General features: G+C 39.4%; 1 protein-coding gene across 19 annotated transcripts in view; it reads left to right on the top strand.

The window, feature by feature from the left end:
* JMJD1C (jumonji domain containing 1C) overlaps positions 1-12,428 on the top strand; it is a 354,297-nt gene that overhangs the window by 149,725 nt on the left and 192,144 nt on the right. The window lies entirely within an intron of this gene.

Genomic DNA, 12,428 nt, shown 5'->3' with positions numbered 1-12,428 from the left:
ACTTTGGAGTATGTTCATTTAAAGAGTTTTTACATATTTATAATTGAATTTCCACAATTAGAATAAACAGTTGCATGTCTTTTTGTACTTTGTTAAATAATGAAATGGAAGTAATGACAATATAACTTCAGGATTGTTATTTCTCTACAAGGTAAAGCACTTTAAGAGATCAAATTATACATAATAAAATATTAAGCTTTTTAAATGATAAACTCTAATACTGGCATGTATTGCAATGAACGAGTTCACACACTCATATCTTGTGGATTATAAAATGACATTATTCTTTTGGAAAGTATTATGTTATAAGAACCATAAGAAGTTCATACTCTTTGATTCATTAATTCTAGTCTTAGGAAACGATGCTTGAAAAACAGTTTTTAAAAAGTGTATTCAGTTTAGCTAATGTTTGTCACGTACTTCATACGAATTAGACACTGGTGGGAGCTGCAGATTAAAAAAATGAAAGGCTTAATGTTATTAGAAGAAAGATGTTTATTGCAGTCTTATTAAAGAGGAAAAGAAAAATGGAACAACCTTGAAGTTCAACAATTTGTGAATGCTGTTAAATTAATATTTTGGCATATTATGCAGCTTTAAAAGTGATAATTGTACATACTTTAGGAAAATGTAGAGAAAATTTAAGTAAAAAAATATTAATTACATCAGCACTAGAATTATGTATTTAAAAAGTCTTATAGACCAGGGACAGTGGCTCATGCCTATAATCCCAGCACTTTGGGAGGTTGAGGCGGGAGAATTGCTTGAGTCCAGGAGTTCAAGACCAGCCAGGGCAGCATAGCGATACCCTCATCCCTACCAAAAAAAAAAAAATTAGCCTAGTGTAGTGGCGCAAGCCTTGTAGTCCCAGCTACTCAGGAGGTTGAGGTGGGAGGATTGCCTGACTCCAGGAGTACAAGGCTATGGTGAGCTATGATTATGCCATTGCACTCCAGCCTGGGCAATGGAGCAAGACCCTGTCTCAACGGAAAATATATATATTATAAAGTAATGGAGATCATTATTTTATATTATGGCAGAATTTTGCCTGACCAAAATTGTCTTTTCCCTAAAAAACAACTATTATTTCCTAGCAAATTGGAAATTTCATATAATGATGTTATTCAGTATTTTATATTTTGGAGGTAGTCTTCTTCAAATGAGTTATTTTAGTAAACTTGTTTTATGTTTCTGTTAATATACTTTGATAGGTATTATTTGTGTTTTGCTATTGCAGCATTTAAAAAACTGTCCTTAATATACAAAGAATTAACACTTAATAATAAAAATGACAGCTTAAACCATAACAAAGTAAAATATAATGAAGATTATTTAAGGCTTGTTTTAAGTCTGTCTGAATTTCTTGTTTACTTCTAGATTTGCATGGCTTGAACGTTAGAATTGGGGGGAAAAATAGCAGTTATCAAGGAAGGTAGCATAATATGTTAAGGACATAGACTTTGTGGCATATTTCTTGGTTCAAATCCTGATTCTTCCATTTACTGTTAATGTCATTTATACTCTGTATGTCTCACTGTGTTCATAATAGTAATATCTACCACACAGAGTAGTGAAGATCAAGCAAGACAGTATATAAATAAAACTTCAGTATAGCACTGCAGTGAGTTTAGGTAGGTGTACACTGTGAGAGAAACCTCTGTAAGAACACCCTCACTTCTGGCACTAGTTTCAAGTTTGAGGCATTCCCAAAACCATCCACAGGGTTGATAAATCACTGGAAGATTGATATAACTCATTGAGAGCTGTTACATTCATGCCTACAGTTTATTGCAGAGAAAGTATACGAATTAAAATCAGCCAGGGGAAGAGATGTTTAGGGTAGAGTCCAGACTCTTTTCCCTGTGCAGTCATGTCCAGCATTATCTTTTTATGTCCACAGTATGTGAGTTTCGTCAGTGAAGAAACTCATCTGAGTCTTTGATTTTCCAGTTTTACTGGGGCTCAAAATCACATACTAGCTGAAAGGTGTAGCTTTGGCCTCTGGGAGGTCAGACTAATAACTTTAGTTCTCTCTTCTTCTGGAGGTCAGAATTGATACTGGAATGTCGAAAGCCCCCATTGTAAATCACATTGTTAAACTGTCCAGTGGCCAAAGCCTCCAGGCAAACGAAAACACTCCTATCAAGCCAGGTACTCCTAAGAAGCAAGATATTCTAGAGCCCTGGAGATCATCTCTCAGTTGCCAAGGTGGAAGCCCAGGCATCTTTTTCTTCTTTGGTGTATAGGCTATGCCCTAGCCTTTGGCCTACACTCTTAAAGCAAAATGAATATATTTGAACGTCTACATTTAGGTTTTATATGACAGACATTGCAGTAGTAACTTTTTGAATATGCCTAATATTGGGAGGAGCCAGTGTTGAATAGGTGTACATTTAAATAAACAGTCAATCTAATTTATAAAGCCATTATGTACATCATTTTCTTGTACTAATTTAATTACTCATTTTCCCCCGGATTTACCACTATTTTTGTATCTTACGAAAAATTCATGCAGGACTATTGGCATAGAAATTAGTTGATGGGCTGGGCACGGTAGCAAATGCCTGTAATCCCAGCACTTTGGGAGGCTGAGGTGGGGGGTATCACTTGAGGTTAGGAGTTCGAGACCAGCCTGGCCAACATGGTGAAACCCCATCTCCGCTAAAAATACAAAAATTAGCCAGGTGTGGTGGTGCACGTCCATAATACCAGCTGCTTGGGAGGCTGAGGCGAGAATTGCTTGAACCTGGAAGGCAGAGGTTGCAGTGAGCCGAGATTGCATAATTGCACTCCTGGGCAACAGAGTGAGACGAGAAGAGGAGAAGAAAAGAGAGAGAGAAAGAGAAAGAAAACAGGAAGAAAAGGAAGGAAGGAAAGAAGAAAAGAAAGAAAGAGGAAGAAAAATTAGTTGATGGTTAACTAATTCTTCCTTAGGCTATTCATTTTCCATCATTATTACACCCTGAGGAGGCTTTAACTAAATTTCCTGATACATTAGATGATCAATATCAGTATTATAAGATTGATTTCTGTAAGGGGCTGGGCGTGATGATTCATGCCTATAATCCCAGCACTTTGGGAGGCGAGGGTGGGCAGATCACCTGAGGTCAGGAGTTCGAGACCAGCCTGGCCAACATGGCTAAACCCTGTCTCTACTGTAGTCCCAGCTACTTGGGAGGCTGAGGCAGGAAAATCGCTTGAACCTGGGAGGTGGAGGTTGCAGTGAGCTGAGATCACGAGACTACACTCCGGCCAGGGCAGCTGAGCGAGACTCTGTCTCAAAACAAAACAAAACAAAACAAAAAAGATTTATTTACATAAGGTAAATGAATCTTAGCAACAGTGTCACTTGTTATGCCATAGTGTGTTATGTCACAACGTGATGCTGTTTTATTACAGAACAAATCAGTAAGAATTGCAGAGGAATTTGCTATGCCGCCTCAGCAGAATTGACCCTTACCCGGATGCTGGATATTTTCATGGATAAGTATAGTTACAGTGGGCCCTTACTCAGTTATTTCTGAGTTCCAAGTCATTTAAGAACAAAGCTACTTACCTTGTCTCAGTTCACAGGCTTGTACTAAGACTGGTTTCCCTATGTGCTGTTATATAGTAGGGTCTCCATGTTCGTGAATATGATGTATTTCTTTGGTAGCATTTTCCTGCACAGAGCATTCCAATTTAATTATGGAACTCTTCTGGGTACTGCTTTCCCCTGAGAATGTTTCTCCAACATTTCCCAGGACAGTATATATATTTCAGGTTTTCAGATTCAGAGAAGCAGTGTCAGTTAATGCGCAATAGTAAACTAGTTGTCCCTCAAATTGAAATTTTTGGGTCCAGAATCCTGGTGGTTTTCCTATAAGCTCCAGTCTTGTGCTCCACACAGGACTGTTGTATAAAGAATTTGCCCAGCTTCTATTCTATTTGAAATTAATTTGGATGGGCTCAGGCATTTTCACTGGTTTTCAATTAGCACGTCCTATAAATATTACCTGATAGGAAGATTTATATGTATTCTGTTTAAGTAGGGGAAACATTCGCCAGTCAGACGTAATAAATATCTCCATAATGCATTCAGGTAAAGGAGACACACTACTGTACATAAAGTACATTCAGACATTCTTATTTTAATCCAGAGTTTTACCTTGATCCATAAACTCTTGTGTTGTTATGTCTTTCCAATATAACTGTAGCTCCTGTTAGGACTTCACCAACAGATTTGTAAGTTCTGTGCATGGGTCTCTCGTGGAAACATCTCTATGCTTAACTATTTTATCCATTTAAAAGCATTTGACTCTGGGTCCCCAGCTAGGGACTAGCAAGGAATCTAGGCCTTCTCTTCAGGCCTTATCTTAATTAGATTGCAGAAGCATTGGCTTAGGCAAGTTGAAGTTAGATTTTTCTTAGTCATTTTTGCCTTCCAGTTTTTAAAGTTTCCTCAAACTAGGGTGAATTGCCGGGTACAGTAGCTCACTCCTGTAATCCCAGCACTTTGGGAGGCCGAGGCTGGCAGATCACCTGAGGTCGAGAGTTTGAGACCAGCCTGACCAACATGGAGAAACCCCATCTCTCCTAAAAATACAAAATTAGCTGGGCATGGTGGCGCATGCCTGTAATCCTAGCTACTCGGAAGGCTGAGGCAGGAGAATTGCTCGAACCTGGAAGGTGGAGGTTGCGGTGAACTGATATGCCATTGCACCCCAGCCTGGGCAATAAGAATGAAACTCTATCTCAAAACAAACAACAACAAAACAAAAACAAAAACAAACTAGGGTGAATAAAGCAGATTTGTTTAGGGCTCTTTAATGGAAGGAGACCAGCAGGGGCTCGTTGGTCCACTCAACCTCTGAGAGTGCTGCAGTGTGACCTTTGTTTTGGCTTCAATATTTTATCCCATTTCTCAATAACTGTTTAAAGATTTACACCCAGCTGGGATTAGTCTCTTGAATCTCCTCTTTCTTTTTCTCCATTGTCTTATGAATCTTTATTGCCTGTTATTTTGGTAAGACTTTTACATATGGCAGTGGGTCTGTGACTACTGGCTATAACTGGATCTGACCAAAAACCAGGCTTGGCCCAGCATTAGGATTTGCGTTTCTGTTTCGCTATTCCAGGTAACAATAATCAAGGGATTATATAGTAACTTTATTTATTGTTTATGTAACATTTTCTTATGTATCCAGTGACCCAGGCACCCAGGAGTTGGATCCATCATTTCTAAGTCCCACTGGTAACTTTTATTTCTACTAATTGATTGTAATACAGCTGTAGTTGGAGCTATTATTTGTAAATTCCACTGGTAATGTTTACCTCCATTAAATGATTATAGCACAGCTGTAGTTTTATACCATGAGTGGCCTTGTAACCATCCAGGAAACAAAGGTTTGTCATCCCTCATTCTTTCTCTTCATTCAGTGAGTCAGCTTCAGCAAGTTAATGTCATTCTTGTGCCCACTTCCGATACCATTGCTGCAAGCTTGAGGGATTCCAGAACCAACCTCAGGTTTGATAATTTGCTAGAAGAACTCACAGAACTCATTATATTCATGGCTATAGTTTGTTACGTAGAAATGATACACATTAAAATCAGCCAAGGGAAGAGAGACATAGGGTGCAGAATCCAGGAGGAGTCCAAATGTAGAGTTTCTGATTGCCCTCTCTCTGTGGTATCATAGACAACATTAGCTCATTTCAATCACAGTGTATGACAGTACTCACAGAATATTGTCAAACAGGGAATCTCAGCAAAGCCTTTGGTGATCATTGTTTGTATTGAGATTTGATCACATACCACCCACATGGCTGACCTTTAGTCTCCTGCTGCTTCCAGAATGTCAAACTATTACCTTTAGTTATTCCTTTCTCTGGAGGTCACAGCTATTACTGTGTGGCCCAAAGCCATACTGTGTGCTGTTATATAGTAGGGTCTATGTGCTCATTATAATGATATGTTCCTTTGGTAGCATTTTCCTGCACAGACCATTCCCATTTCATTATGGAATTCTTCTGGGTACTTCCCATTGTAAATCCCATTTTTAGATAGTCCAGTGGCCAAAGCCCCCAGATGAACAAAAACACTCGTATCAGCCAAGACATGCCAGAGGCCTAGTGATTGTTTCCCAGTAGCTGAGGGCAGAAGCCAGACCTCTTTCAATAAGGTTGATCTTTCACTGTATTAACACCGTATATAAAGGACTTTTATAAAAGCTTGTAGTTATGATATTATTGTCATCATCCAGTTTAATGCCCTGTTTTTTCCAGTAAGAAAAGAAAGGTCTGGGATAATTATGTTAGTTGATTTGTTTACATTTTCATTTTAATTAGTAGCACAGCTGAGGGTGAAAATGGAACCCAAATAGTCCATCTTTAGCATAATACTTTTTTTTCTCCTCTAGTGGAGCTTATACCTTGCCAATTATTGAATCTTGAATTCCTGACCTCGTGATCCACCTGCCTCGGCCTCCCAAAATGCTGAGATTACAGGCTTGAGCCACTGCACCTGGCCTGAATTACTGAATCTTACTGAGAATAATCATGGAAAAACATTTGTATTTTTTGATCAACCTAGTTTCAGGAAAAGTCTTAAAAGGAAAACAACCTAATTTTTATTTTAGTTTACTTCTGATCAGACAATTTAAGATTTGGAGATATAAATGAGAATAAACTAAAATTTTTGCGTTCAGGAGGTATAGAGAGTAAGGAGACAGATGTACAAGTGGAAAATGAAACATTCAGTTATAGAATAAAAGTTTATAAAAATGGGACAAATGAAGAGGAAGTGCCTGGCTTGGCTAAGGAAAAGCGATACAGAGGAGGATGAGGCTTGCTATGATTTTAAATGCTGAATTGGCATTTTCTGATCCAAAAAGGTTGGAAGGCGTTGTATGAGAAAACAGGTCCTGATTGGGAAATCCCAAGGTCTTGTGCCAAGCTGGCATAGGTAGAATAATTGTGATGGAGTGGAGTAAGCGGTGATCAAATGATAAAGGGTCTTGTGTTACAATAGAATTTTGGAAATATTCCTCCTGTAGGGAATGGAAAGCCATGGAACCAGAATTATCTGGATTAAATCATCAATTTTGTATTTTAAGTAGGTTGCTATAGCTGTAGTACGGTGGGATTTGAGAGCAGCTAGCACATTATCCTGTAATTCATCCCTTTGTTTGATCTAGGTGAGACTTGGATAAATTTGTCTGGTAAAACGTGCTCGGCCACGTGTGAGGTGGCCTGTACTCCCAGCACTTTGGGAAGCTGAGGCAGGCAAATCACTTGAGTCCAAGAGTTCAAGACCAGCCTGAGCAATATGGTGAAACCCCATCTCTACAAAAAATACAAAAAATTAGCCAGGTGTAGTGGTGCCTTCCTGTAGTCCCAGCTCCTTAGAAGGCTGAGGTGGGAGGATTTCTTGAGCCCAAGAGTTTGAGGCTGCAGTGAGCTGTGATCCAGCCTGGACAACAGAGTGAGAGCCTGTCTCAAAAAACAAACAAAAAACCTGCTTATCTTTGCTTCCTCCAAAATCGCACCAAGATAGCAACAACAAAAAAAGGATGAAGGGTAAGAGATAATGGTCACAAGATAGAAATACATTTTTAGAATGTAGGGAGTGGGTGTCAATTAGTGACCAATTTAACAGGATTAAAGAAAACTGGGCCAGGCTTCACGCCTATAATCCCAGCACTATGTTTTTGTTTTGACCCCTCGCCCACTCCAATCCCAGCACTTTGGGAGGCCAAGGTGGGAGAACCGCTTGAGCCCAGAAGTTGAAGACCAGCCTGGGCAACATAGTAAGTCCTCATCTGTACATAAAAGTTAAAAATTAACCAGACAGTCTGGGCGCAGTGGCTCACACCTGTAATCCCGGCACTTTGGGAGGCCAAGGTGGGCGGATCACCTAAGGTCAGGAGTTGAGGACCAGCCTGGCTAATATGGTGAAACCCAGTCTCTACGTAAAAAAAAATATATATACAAAAATTAGCCAAGAATGGTGGCGCATTACTGTAATCCCAGCTACTCAGGAGGCTGAGGCAAGAGAATTGCTTGTACCCGGGAGGTGGAGGCTGTAGTGAGCTGAGATCATGCCACTGCACTACAGCCTGGGCAACAGAGTGAGACTCCGTCTCAAAAAAAAAAAAAAATTAGCCAGGCATGGTGGCGTGTACCTATAGTCCCAGCTACCCGGGAGAGGCAGGGGCCAGAGGGGGAGGATCACTTGAGTCTGGGAAGTAGAGATTACAGTGAGCCATCACTGCACTCCAGCATGGGTGACAGAGTGAGACCCTGTCTCATAAAAAGAAAAACCTGAAATCTAAATGTCATCAGAGGGGAATGCTAGCGGATTTTAGAAAGGTTCAAAATCAAAGCCCCAGATGCTTTGCATGGTAGAAGTGATGGTGGGAACTGATAATGCAGGAATTGATTGAAAAATTGTATGGGTTAGGCGTGGTGGCTCACGCCTGTAATCCCAGCACTTTGGGAGGCCAAGGTGGGCGGATTCCCTGAACTCATGAGTTCTCAGCCAGCCTGGGCAACATTGTGAAACCCCATCTCTACCAAAAACAAAAAATTAGCCAGGCATGGCGGCATGCACCTCTAATCCCAGCTACTCGGGAGGCTGAGGCAAGAGAATTGCTTAAACCCGGGAGGCAGAGGTTGCAGTGAGCCAAGATTGTACCGCTGCACTCCAGCCTGGACGACAGAGCGAGACTCCATCAGGAAAAAAAAAAAAAAAAAAAGAATTGTATGAAGAGAAGTAGACTCCCAGTGCTTTCTTCATACTTCTCACAGTTGGCAAGCTAACCTCTTCACTACTTACAGTACATTCTCTCAAGAATATGAACAGTAGAGGTTCTGGCTTTAAGGACATTTGGCCCATCAGAATTTCTGATAGGACAAGTGCATTAAATGAAAATCCTTTTTCTAAGTGGTTCTTTCAGCCCCATTTATTTCATGTCAACCAGGTACGTCCCCCCTGAAATGATTAGAGGATTGTTACCTCAGGGAAAGTGAAGGTCCCTGAGAAAAGAACAATAATAAATACTGGTAATAAGTGCCCTACAGTAATACTCACCAAGCCACTCTCACTCACAAAGTGTTTTTCAATAGCTTTTTAGTTCCTCATGCTTAATTATGAATGCTTAGTCAGGGATCCTCAGTCTTCTAAGCACTGATCATATTTTAGGAATTATATATAAATACAATATACTAGGCCAGGCATGGTGGCTCATGCCTGTAATCCCAGCATTTTGAGAGTCCAAGGCAGGCAGATTGCTTGAGCCCAGGAGTTCGAGACTAGCCCAAGTAACATAGTGAAACCATACCTGTACTAAAAAATACAAAAATTAGCCAGGTGTGGTGGTGCCCACCTGTAGTCCCAGCTACTTGGGAGGCTGAGGCGGGAGGATCATTTCAGCCTTGGAGGCCAAGGCTGCAGTGAGCTGTCATTGTGCCACTGCACTCCAGCTTGGGCAAAAGAGTGAGACCCTGTCTTAAAAAATAAATAAATATATATATAAATAAATAAATATATATATGTGTAACTGAACTATTTAAACTATTGTGATTTACAACTAAGTTTTTGCCTATCTGATGGCAAGAATTGTGCACTTAAATGTATTCAGTAGAGGCTGAATACCTGATACTATTAGCTGTTGAGTAGATAATGAATAAAAGACACTTTAGTTATGAATTAAAAGGAATTTCTTGAATTTATTGTTAAACACTCCTTTCAAACTAGTGATTTTTTTTTTTTTTTTTTTTTGAGATGCAGTCTCACTCTGTTGGGCGTGCTGGAGTGCAGTGTCATGATTTTGGCTCACTGTAGCCTCCGCCTCCCAGGTTCGAGTGATCCTCCTGCCTCAGCACCCCTAGTAGCTGGGATTACAGGCATGTGCCACTATGCCCGGCCAATTTTTGTATTTTTAGTAGCAATGGGGTTTTGCCATGTTGGCCAGGCTGGTCTCGAACTCCTGACCTCAGGTGATCCACCCACCTCGGCCTCCCAAAGTGCTGGGATTACAGGTGTGAACCACTGTGCTTGGCCCAAACTAGTGATTTTTAAAAAGCCAGTATTTCTGAAGTTGCATGAAAAAAGGAAGTGAACCATTATTCTAAATATCCTCTTAAATTGTTTTCCAAAATTAAGTACATTTAAAAGTAGATTTAAATTTTTTCTACTCTATAATTTTGGACTTTGCTTTCCATATTTCTTAAGTGTATGAAATTGAGTAGGATTTTCTTCTTCTTCTTCTTCTTTTTTTTTTTTAAGTTGAGACAGTCTTGCTCTGTTGCCCAGGCTGGAGTGCAGCGGCACAGTCTCAGCTCACTGCAGCCTCTGGAGTAGGTTATTCTTACTGAGTCCTTAACTTAAGACATGCTGTAAATAAAATTGAGAGGAAGCTGATTTTTAATTTTAATTGCTTTCAATTGAACTATTTGTCAAACCCCAGAGACACTTCTGCTTTTTATCTGACTTTTCTTTCTTTTTAGTATTTGATGTATATACCAAGTTCTAGGTATACAGGTATCAAGTTGTTCATTTGTTTATGTACTTACTTATTTATTGAGACGGAGTCTTGCTCTTTTTGTCCAGACTGGGGTGCAATGGCGCAATCTCAGCTCACTGCAACCTTCGCCTCCTGGGTTCAAATGATTCTTCTGCCTCAGCCTCCCAAGTAGATGGGATTACGGGCATGCGCCACCACGTCTGGCTAATTTTTGTATTTTTAGTAGAGACAGGGTTTCGCCATGTCGGCCAGGCTGGTCTCGAACTCCTGACCTCAGGTGATGTGCCCAGCTTGGCCTCCCAAAGTGCCGGGATTACAGATGTGAGATACCGCACCTGGCCTAGTTATTTATTTCTTAAAACATTAAAATAACTCACTTAAGTTTAAAATTAGAAAATTTAGTTATTCAAAAATAAATTTAAAAATTGTAGTTTTAAGCTACCAGCCAAAGTTAATATTTGAAACTGTTCATTTGTAATGATGAAGATAATGGAAAACAATTGAAAGTATTTAATGGAAACTATACTTTTTAGGCCGGGCTCGGTGGCTCACACATGTAATCCCAGCTACCTGGGAGGCTGAGGCAGGAGAATCGCTTGATCCCAGGAGGCAGAGGTTGCTGTGAGCCAAGATCTCACCACTGTGCTCTAGCCTAGGTGACAGAGTGAGACTCTGTCTCAAAAATAAAAAAAGAAACTATACTTTTAAAATCAGGTTTAAATATATATGAAACATGTAACTTTTGTGGTATGTAATATTTATCTTTATTAACAGTAATTTTTTTATAATATAAGCATGCCATCATTATCCAAAAACTATCTACCTGCCTATCTGGTAAGAATTCTAATTAGTGATTTCTAATCATTTTGGTATGAACAAAAATGTTTGTGTTGGATTTTCATTAAATTAAACATACCTATTGTCAAATATCCTTTTGGGAAATTACTGCATGACTGCAAGTTTAGTCTTATCAAGATTGCAAGCCAAGTTTTAAAATTAAGGTGCTGGAAATAAGACTTACAAGGTTGGATTAAAACATATCCACAGAGTAGATTAGGTATATAATACCTGCTTAATACATGTTTAAACAAAGTACATTTTAAGATTTCATTTCTTTTATTCGGAGACAGGGTCTCACTCTGTCACTCAGGCTGAAATGCAGTGGCATGATTATAGCTCCTTATTACCTCAAACTCCTTGGCTCAAGTGATGCTCCTACCTCAGCCTCCCAAGTAGCTGTGACTTAGCTGGCTACTGGGGAGGCTGAGGTGAGAGGATCATTCTTCTAAGAATGCACCACCACCATGCCTGGCAAATCTTTTTCTTTAATTTTTTTAAGAGATGGGGGATCTTGCTATGTTTCCCAAACTGGTCTTCAACTGTTGGCCTCTATTGATTCTCCTGCCTCAGCCTCTCAAGTAGCTGGGATTACAGACACAAGCCATTCTGCTCCCTATTTTAAGATTTCTCTGTGGTATTCCTTATTGTTTTCTGTCTGCTATCTTTAGAAAAGATAAGGTCTTCCATACCTTTTTTTTAAGGAACAAAAGGTATTTTTAAATGCTACACTGACTGATAGGAAAATATGCGGATCCAATCTTTTTAATTCTCTTGAATCTAAAAGTACCGGGTTACCATATGGAAACAATACCAAGCCATCCTTAAAAAAGAGTTTAAATTCTAAATTGTAAGAGCAGTTATAACAACTTTCAGTACTTTCTTCAATAACTATATTTTGATTAGCATTTCTGTGACATTAGTAACTCTGATAAAATGATTTCATGAAACAGGAGGAAACGACCAACTCAATAGCTAGAAAAGAAACATTTCAACTAGATTAAAACAAAGTTAAAACTTGTACTGAGACCACAAAATTCCTATCATGGGTAATGAAAAGTATTCATTAAAATTCAATTTTTTATG

The sequence above is a fragment of the Pan troglodytes genome, chromosome 8 (genome assembly GCF_028858775.2).
Source record: "Pan troglodytes isolate AG18354 chromosome 8, NHGRI_mPanTro3-v2.0_pri, whole genome shotgun sequence".
Classification (NCBI taxonomy): domain Eukaryota; kingdom Metazoa; phylum Chordata; class Mammalia; order Primates; family Hominidae; genus Pan; species Pan troglodytes.
Note: the sequence above shows the minus strand (reverse complement) of the source record. Positions and strands in the feature narration are given on the sequence as shown.